The 8,953-nt window shown below is 42.0% G+C and overlaps 1 protein-coding gene across 1 annotated transcript in view; it reads left to right on the plus strand.

Moving 5' to 3' along the window:
- The first annotated feature begins 3,925 nt into the window (after window positions 1-3,925).
- LOC117522572 (amyloid beta A4 precursor protein-binding family B member 1-interacting protein-like) overlaps window positions 3,926-8,953 on the plus strand; it is a 109,121-nt gene continuing 104,093 nt past the window's right edge. Inside the window, exon 1 of the mRNA XM_034184005.1 lies at window positions 3,926-3,985. The gene's annotated coding sequence lies outside the window, so the exon portion shown is untranslated. The remainder of the gene's footprint in view (window positions 3,986-8,953) is intronic.

Below are 8,953 nucleotides of genomic sequence, written 5' to 3' on the forward strand. Positions count from 1 at the left end.
AACGTTTTGAGCATCCAATGCAGATGGAAAAGCGTGATACGTATAAATGCAGTCCATTTACCATTTGACGATGCCAGTCACCCTCTGCACACCGTCATCAGCAACCAGAGGAGCCTCTTCATCCACAGACTGCTCCTTCCCAATTGCAGGACCAATAGACTGAAAAACTCCTTTGTCCCTCAGGCCATCAGACTGTACAACTCCTCACTCAGGGGGAGGAGGAGTAACAGGAAGACAGAGGACGGGAAGGAGAGGAACAGTAGTAGCCAGTAAACCAGTACTGATCAGTATGCCTGGTATTTATATTGTGTATTTATGTTTATATTTGCAAACTCTTTTTCTTTTTTACTTTCACTTTTGATACTCTGTGTGCTTCTTACTCTGCGTGCTGCTATACAATGCTGCTGGACCCTCAAGTCCCCTGAGGGAGTCTTCCCAATGGATCAGTAAAGTTCTAACTAATCTAATCTAACTTTTTAGTAGTGTCACACTGTTATAACAACCATGCCAAACATCACTTTTTATCTACTGCTAAAGCTAACAAACAGCACAAGGTCTTGTGCTAATTATTTTCAGAAAAGGTGGCTCTGGTTAGAGTTGTGTCTGTAAATTAGAGGAACGTTTGTTTGTTTGTTTGTTTGTTTGTCCAAAATAGTGTAGTTTGATGTTACAGTGTAATAGTGTTCCTGGGTGTATAAATGCACATCAGGCCAAGCAGCTGGCTGTGGTCACCAGTTTTTAGACTTCTCTAAAAGTACAAGCCAATTGTTTGTTCTTGCCAGCCATACTGGTGGTCCTGTCAGGAATAATCTAAAGAAAACCAGTGAAGCATTGGTTAAGATAAGAATGGTCGGGGGCATATGGAACACTATAGAGTAGAAAGGTTTTCTTTCTAATGATCTTTCTAATAATAATAATTTCAATATGTCACTTAACTACAAATCTGCATCCAGGGACACAACAGACAAAAGTGGGATGGACAGTCTCTGCAGCCACAGTCGCTGAAACTTGTGTCACCTTCAGAGTTCTCATCGTGTTGGTCTTTTCCCTCATGATTCTGCTTTGTGTGCACTTAGTTTTTCAAGCTGTTCTGTTCTGATACCAGACTGTGCCATCATCTTTCCATTTGTTAACAACACATGTCCGCACACGTCACATGGTGGCATGGTGGCTTAGTGGTTAGCACTGGTGCCTCACAGGTCATGGGATCGCTTCCCGCCCTTTCTGTGTGGAATTTGCATGTTCTACCTGTGTCTGTGTGGGTTTCCTTTGGGCACTCCGGTTTCCTCCCACAATCAGAAACATGCTTATTTAGGGTCTGTGCCTTTCTCTGCCCCTGACTGAGGCAGCGTCTCTACATCTGGAGTTGGACGCCGGACAGTGGCTGCTCACTGTTTTATGATCTGCCCCATGTCTCGGTTTTCATCTTGGTTTTGTCTATGTCCATGCCCCCTGTCTTCAATCCCCTGTCTTTGATTTTCAGTTTATGGTTACTTTCAACCTAGTCTCACGGCAAGTCATGATTCAGCAGCACGAAATATACATTAATCTGTTGGTTCGTGATATTGTGATGAAAAGCACCTCATTTTCATCACGGCAGCACAAATTCATTCTAATTCATTCCATGATGGCTGCACGAAATTAAAAGTGAAGCGGGGGGTCGGGGTGGTTATGGTTAGGGTGGGTGAAAGGATTAGGATTAGGTTATGGTTAACGTTAGGGTTGGGGATAGGAGTAGGGTTAGTAATAGTGAGTTTTAAAAAAACCCGTCACGACTCATTTCGTGACGGGAGCACAAAAAATAAAAAAAATGTGAGACTGGGCTGTTACTTTAGTCACTGTTATTTTGCACTTTTACCACAGTAGTCATTGCTTGTAATTTCTGTTTGTCATTCATACTTTGTCACATGTTGGTTCCATTCTAGTTTCAGCTCCAGTCTTTGCTTTTCTTGTTGATCACTTTTCAGTTCTCACTTTTGTTTTTCTGGTTTTGTTTTTGTTTCTTCCATGTGTTTGGACTCATCTTTCAGTTTATTTCTATCTGCTTAGTGTTACTTTACTGCACTCTTGCACCTGCACTTCCCTCATCTTTGTGGTTTTCTTCCACGCCTCCTTCCTGAACTTTCTCACACACCTGCTTTCTCTTCCCTTAATTACTACAACTTCTATTTAAACCCCACTCTGTTCACTCTTTCCCTGCCAGTTTGTTTGACCTCATCTGCGTTCCAGCCTTGCTTAGCCCTTATTTTGTCCATGACTCTGCTGGAGGTTTCTTCCTGTTAAAAGGGAGTTTTTCCTTCCCACTGTCGCCAAGTGCTTGCTCACAGGGGGTCGTTTTGACCGTTGGGGTTTTTCTGTAATTATTGTATGGCTTTGCCTTACAATATAAAGCGCCTTGGGGCAACTGTTTGTTGTGATTTGGCGCTATATAAATAAAACTGATTTGATTTGATTCGACTCTCTGCTGTTCTGTGTATGACCTTGTTTCATGTTTGACATTGTTTTTTGGACTAACTGTGCTTTTGAAACTGTGCTTGTTTTTGACTCTGTTTTTGCCTCAGCCCTGACAACATTGTTACTCTGTGCCTCTGAGCCCAGCTTGCTTTGACCACGCCTCAGCCTCATGTCTACACAGTGATGGGCACAGTTCTGCTAATCCGATAACCGCTAATTAGCAAAGCTAACCTTCTTGTTAGCAGATTAGCTTTTCAGCTAACCAAAAACCACCAACAGACCAATTAGCTTCCGATAACTTTTAGACCGCTAAAGGTTTTTGCATAGTAATGGTGAAAAACTTTTATAAACCCTGCTGGCTCCTGTCTGCTACATATTTTGCAGCAGCGAGGCAGCTGAGAGAGCTGGGCAGCTGTGTGTTAATGTTCAAAACTTCAGGATTAGTGTATTATTTTAAAATTAACAGATATGTGTTATATTTTTACTTTGTACAACCGACAGAGTTGACATTAATGTAGTTATTCTATCTGGATTAATTTGATTTATAAATCAAAACCATAAGTCAAACCTGCTTTCCTTTTCAAGATGCCTACCTCATGGCTGGACCAGTGTATGGTGTCAAGGTAAAAGACGCTTCCCTACAGCAATAGAGTACTGTTAGCAGTTAGCTGTTAGCTAACTGAAAGTTAGCAGTCAGCTGTAGCTTCCGATAAATTTTTTAGTGGTTTAGCGTTATAAAAGATAACTTTTCAGTTCGCTGATTAGCAGTTATCAAAGCTAACTTTTTGGTTAGCTGTGCCCACCACTGTGTCTATCTATTACCTTCCCCACGCTGACTGATTACCCATGTACCGTATCTGTGCCTGTTTTTCCAGATAAAGCCTTTTATTACTCCACCTCCCATTTCTGTGAGTCTGCATTCTGTGTCCAGCATTCTGTCTGTCCCATACCATGAATCCTGACACACTGCTTGTAGTGGTTGGATTGTGCCTAACTATAATTGGGATGGGTTAGGATCATTAGGATGCTCCTTTTATACCCAATCATGACATTCACCTGTTTCCAATTAACCTGTTCACCTGTGGAATGTTCCAAACAGGTGTTCTTTGAGCATTCATCAACTTTCCCAGTCTTTTGCTGCCCCTGTCCCAGCTTTTTTGAAATGTGTTGCAGGCATCCATTTCAAAATGAGCAAATATTTGCACAAAACAATAAAGTTTATCAGTGTGAACATTAAATTTTGTCTTTGTGGTGTATTCAATTGAATATAGGTTGAAGAGGATTTGCAAATCATTGTATTTTGTTTTAATTTACATGTCACACAACGTCCCAACTTCACTGGAATTGGGGTTGTAGAGAAACCCATCTGAGCACCACAGATTATGTGATTAGAAATGTCAAACCCCATAAGCAGTACTTCCTGATTTTACCGGAATGTCACTAAATATCTGCAAAGTCACATGTGGTTCCTTATAGAATGTCAACCACAGCACAGTGAGTGGCACTGCAGTCTACCGAAGACACACACAAGGTAAGAACATTTTAAACCAGGGGTATTTAAAAGCAGCTGTATGATGAATATCATATAAACAGATAGTGTTTAATGGGGATTTAATTTTTAATAAATCCAGTGTATGTTACATTCTTTCACTATTTCAGATGCCACTTTTAAGCCACTGCTCCCTCAAAGGGTTAAATACTTGAACAGTCACATAAGCTTTGTTGATGGATGAACACATTCTTTTACAGCAGCCAGTGGACAGTGCAATTAATTTAAAAAACAGTAAGGAGATCTCCACCGCAAGAAAACAGAAAACATGTTGTTTTACTGTCAGCCAGCACTATTTTTGCATTTTCTCTGGCATATAAATCCCAGTAAACGGCCTTTTGGGCTCAGACACTTCTGGCTCACATTCACCCGACTGTCTGTCTGTCTGTCTACCTGTCTGTCCACGTCTGTCTGTCTGCCCGACTCTGTGTGCGTCTGTCCACCTGCCAGTCTGTCACCTATCTGTGTGACTGGCCTCCTGTCTGTCTAATGGTTTGGCCATCTGCCTGTCTATCTGTCTGTTCACCTATTTGTTTACCTGTCTGTTTGCTCATCTGTCCACCTGTCTGCCAGCCTCTGTCCCCTTCTTCACATCTGTCTACCTGTTTCCCGTCTGCCTGTCCACCTGTCTGCCCGCCTGACTCCCGTCTGTGTCTCCACCTGTCTGTCAGCCTCTGTCCCCATCTGTCTGTCTGCCTGTCTATCTGTCTGTCCACCTATTTGTTTGCCTGTCTGTTTGCCTATCTGTTCACCTGTCTGCCAGCCTCTGTCCCCTTCTTCAATCAATCAATCAATCAATCAATCAATTTTATTTATATAGCGCCAAATCACAACAAACAGTTGCCCCAAGGCGCTTTATATTGTAAGGCAAGGCCATACAATAATTACGGAAAAACCCCAACGGTCAAAACGACCCCCTGTGAGCAAGCACTTGGCGACAGTTGGAAGGAAAAACTCCCTTTTAACAGGAAGAAACCTCCAACAGAACCAGGCTCAGGGAGGGGCAGTCTTCTGTTGGGACTGGTTGGGGCTGAGGGAGAGAACCAGGAAAAAGACATGCTGTGGAGGGGAGCAGAGATCAGTCACTAATGATTAAATGCAGAGTGGTGCATACAGAGCAAAAAGAGAAAGAAACACTCAGTGCATCATGGGAACCCCCCAGCAGTCTAAGTCTACAGCAACATAACTAAGGGATGGTTCAGGGTCACCTGATCCAGCCCTAACTACAACCCCTGGCAAAAATTATGGAATCACCGGCCTCGGAGGATGTTCATTCAGTTGTTTAATTTTGTAGAAAAAAAGCAGATCACAGACATGACACAAAACTAAAGTCATTTCAAATGGCAACTTTCTGGCTTTAAGAAACACTATAAGAAATCAAGAAAAAAAGATTGTGGCAGTCAGTAACGGTTACTTTTTTAGACCAAGCAGAGGAAAAAAATATGGAATCACTCAATTCTGAGGAATAAATTATGGAATCACCCTGTAAATTTTCATCCCCCAAATTAACACCTGCATCAAATCAGATCTGCTCATTGACATTGACCCTATGTGTCTTTTTGCAAGGAATGTTTTTGCAGTTTTTGCTCTATGGCAAGATGCATTATCATCTTGAAAAATGATTTCATCATCCCCAAACATCCTTTCAATTGTCCAAAATATCAACATAAACTTGTGCATTTATTGATGATGTAATGACAGCCATCTCCCCAGTGCCTTTACCTGACATGCAGCCCCATATCATCAATGACTGTGGAAATTTACATGTTCTCTTCAGGCAGTCATCTTTATAAATCTCATTGGAAAGGCACCAACAAAAGTTCCAGCATCATCACCTTGCTCAATGCAGATTCGAGATTCATCACTGAATATGACTTTCATCCAGTCATCCACAGTCCACAATTGCTTTTCCTTAGCCCATTGTAACCTTGTTTTTTTTCTGTTTAGGTGTTAATGATGGCTTTCGTTTAGCTTTTCTGTATGTAAATCCCATTTCCTTTAGGCGGTTTCTTACAGTTTGGTCACAGACGTTGACTCCAGTTTCCTCCCATTCGTTCCTCATTTGTTTTGTTGTACATTTTTCGATTTTTGAGACATACGAGGGCTGTCAATAAAGTAACGGTCCTTTTTATTTTTTTCAAAAACTATATGGATTTCATTCATATGTTTTTACGTCAGACATGCATGAACCCTCGTGCGCATGCGTGAGTTTTTCCACGCCTGTCGGTGACGTCATTCGCCTGTGAGCACTCCTTGTGGGAGGAGTCGTCCAGCCCCTCGTCGGAATTCCTTTGTCTGAGAAGTTGCTGAGAGACTGGCGCGTTGTTTGATCAAAATTTTTTCTAAACCTGTGAGACACATCGAAGTGGACACGGTTCGAAAAATTAAGCTGGTTTTCAGTGAAAATTTTAACAGCTGATGAGAGATTTTGAGGTGATTCTGTCGCTTTAAGGACTTTTCACGGAGCGAGACGTCGCTCAGCGCTCTCAGGCGGCGTCATCAGCCTGTTCAAGCTGAAAACCTCCACATTTCAGGCTCTATTGATCCAGGACGTCGTGAGAGAACAGAGAAGTTTCAGAAGAAGTCGGTTTCAGCATTTTATCCGGATATTCCACTGTTAAAGGAGATTTTTTTAATGAAAGACGTGCGGACGGATCCGCGCGTCGGGACGCAGCCGACACGGTGCGGCGGCACAGGAAAACACCTCCGTGTTGATAACCATTTGTAAAATCCAGGCGGCTTTTGATGGCTTTCAGTGGAGTGAGAATATGAGAAATTGTTTAACAGGCAGGACATGTTCCAACTTGTCCTTAAGGCTTTCAACAGAGGTGTTTTTCCTGTGGCGGAGCGTCGCGGCGGCTGCGTCCCGACGCGCGGACCCGTCCGCACGTCTTTCATTAAAAAAATCTCCTTTAACAGTGGAATATCCGGATAAAATGCTGAAACCGACTTCTTCTGAAACTTCTCTGTTCTCTCACGACGTCCTGGATCAATAGAGCCTGAAATGTGGAGGTTTTCAGCTTGAACAGGCTGACGCCGCCGCCTGAGAGCGCTGCGCGACGTCTCGCACCGTGAAAAGTCCTTAAAGCGACAGAATCACCTCAAAATCTCTCATCAGCCGTTAAAATTTTCACTGAAAACCAGCTTAATTTTTCGAACCATGTCCACTTCGATGTGTCCTCACAGGTTTAGAAAAAAGTTTGATCAAACAACGCGCCAGTCTCTCAGCAACTTCTCAGACAAAGGAATTCCGACGAGGGGCTGGACGACTCCTCCCACAAGGAGTGCTCACAGGCGAATGATGTCACCGACAGGCGTGGAAAAACTCACGCATGCGCACGAGGGTTCAGCATGTCTGACGTAAAAACATATGAATGAAATCCATATAGTTTTTGAAAAAAATAAAAAGGACCGTAACTTTATTGACAGCCCTCGTATTGCTTTAAGTTTTCTGTCTTGACGCTTTGATGTCTTCCTTGGTCTACCAGTATGTTTGCCTTTAACAACCTTCCCATGTTGTTTGTATTTGGTCCAGAGTTTAGACACAGCTGACTGTGAACAACCAACATCTTTTGCAACATTGCGTGATGATTTACTCTCTTTTAAGAGTTTGATAATCCTCTCATTTGTTTCAATTGACATCTCTCGTGTTGGAGCCATGATTCATGTCAGTCCACTTGGTGCAACAGCTCTCCAAGGTGTGATCACTCCTTTTTAGATGCAGACTAACGAGCAGATCTGATATGATGCAGGTGTTAGTTTTGGGGATGAAAATTTACAGGGTGATTCCATAATTTTTTCCTCAGAATTGAGTGATTCCATATTTTTTTCCTCTGCTTGGTCTAAAAAAGTAACCGTTACTGACTGCCACAATCTTTTTTTCTTGATTTCTCATAGTGTTTCTTAAAGCCAGAAAGTTACCATTTGAAATGACTTTAGTTTTGTGTCATGTCTGTGATCTGCTTTTTTTCTACAAAATTAAACAATTGAATGAACATCCTCCGAGGCCGGTGATTCCATAATTTTTGCCAGGGGTTGTATAAGCTTTAGCAAAAAAGAAAGTTTTAAGCCTAATCTTAAAAGTAGAGAGGGTGTCTGTCTCCCTGATCTGAATTGGGAGCAGGTTCCACAGGAGAGGAGCCTGAAAGCTGAAGGCTCTGCCTCCCATTCTACTCTTACAAACCCTAGGAACTACAAGTAAGCCTGCAGTCTGAGAGCGAAGCGCTCTATTGGGGTGATATGGTACTATGAGGTCCCTAAGATAAGATGGGACCTGATTATTCAAAACCTTATAAGTAAGAAGAAGAATTTTAAATTCTATTCTAGAATTAACAGGAAGCCAATGAAGAGAGGCCAATATGGGTGAGATATGCTTTCTCCTTCTAGTCCCCGTTAGTACTCTAGCTGCAGCATTTTGAATTACTGAAGGCTTTTCAGGGAACTTTTAGGACAACCTGATAATAATGAATTACAATAGTCCAGCCTAGAGGAAATAAATGCATGAATTAGTTTTTCAGCATCACTCTGAGACAAGACCTTTCTAATTTTAGAGATATTGCGTAAATGCAAAAAAGCAGTCCTACATATTTGTTTAATATGCGCATTGAATGACATATCCTGATCAAAAATGACTCCAAGATTTCTCACAGTATTACTAGAGGTCAGGGTAATGCCATCCAGAGTAAGGATCTGGTTAGACACCATGTTTCTAAGATTTGTGGGGCCAAGTACAATAACTTCAGTTTTATCTGAGTTTAAAAGCAGGAAATTAGAGGTCATCCATGTCTTTATGTCTGTAAGACAATCCTGCAGTTTAGCTAATTGGTGTGTGTCCTCTGGCTTCATGGATAGATAAAGCTGGGTATCATCTGCGTAACAATGAAAATTTAAGCAATGCCGTCTAATAATACTGCCTAAGGGAAGCATGTATAAAGTTAATAAAATTGGTCC

The sequence above is a fragment of the Thalassophryne amazonica genome, chromosome 12 (assembly GCF_902500255.1).
Source record: "Thalassophryne amazonica chromosome 12, fThaAma1.1, whole genome shotgun sequence".
Classification (NCBI taxonomy): Eukaryota; Metazoa; Chordata; class Actinopteri; order Batrachoidiformes; family Batrachoididae; genus Thalassophryne; species Thalassophryne amazonica.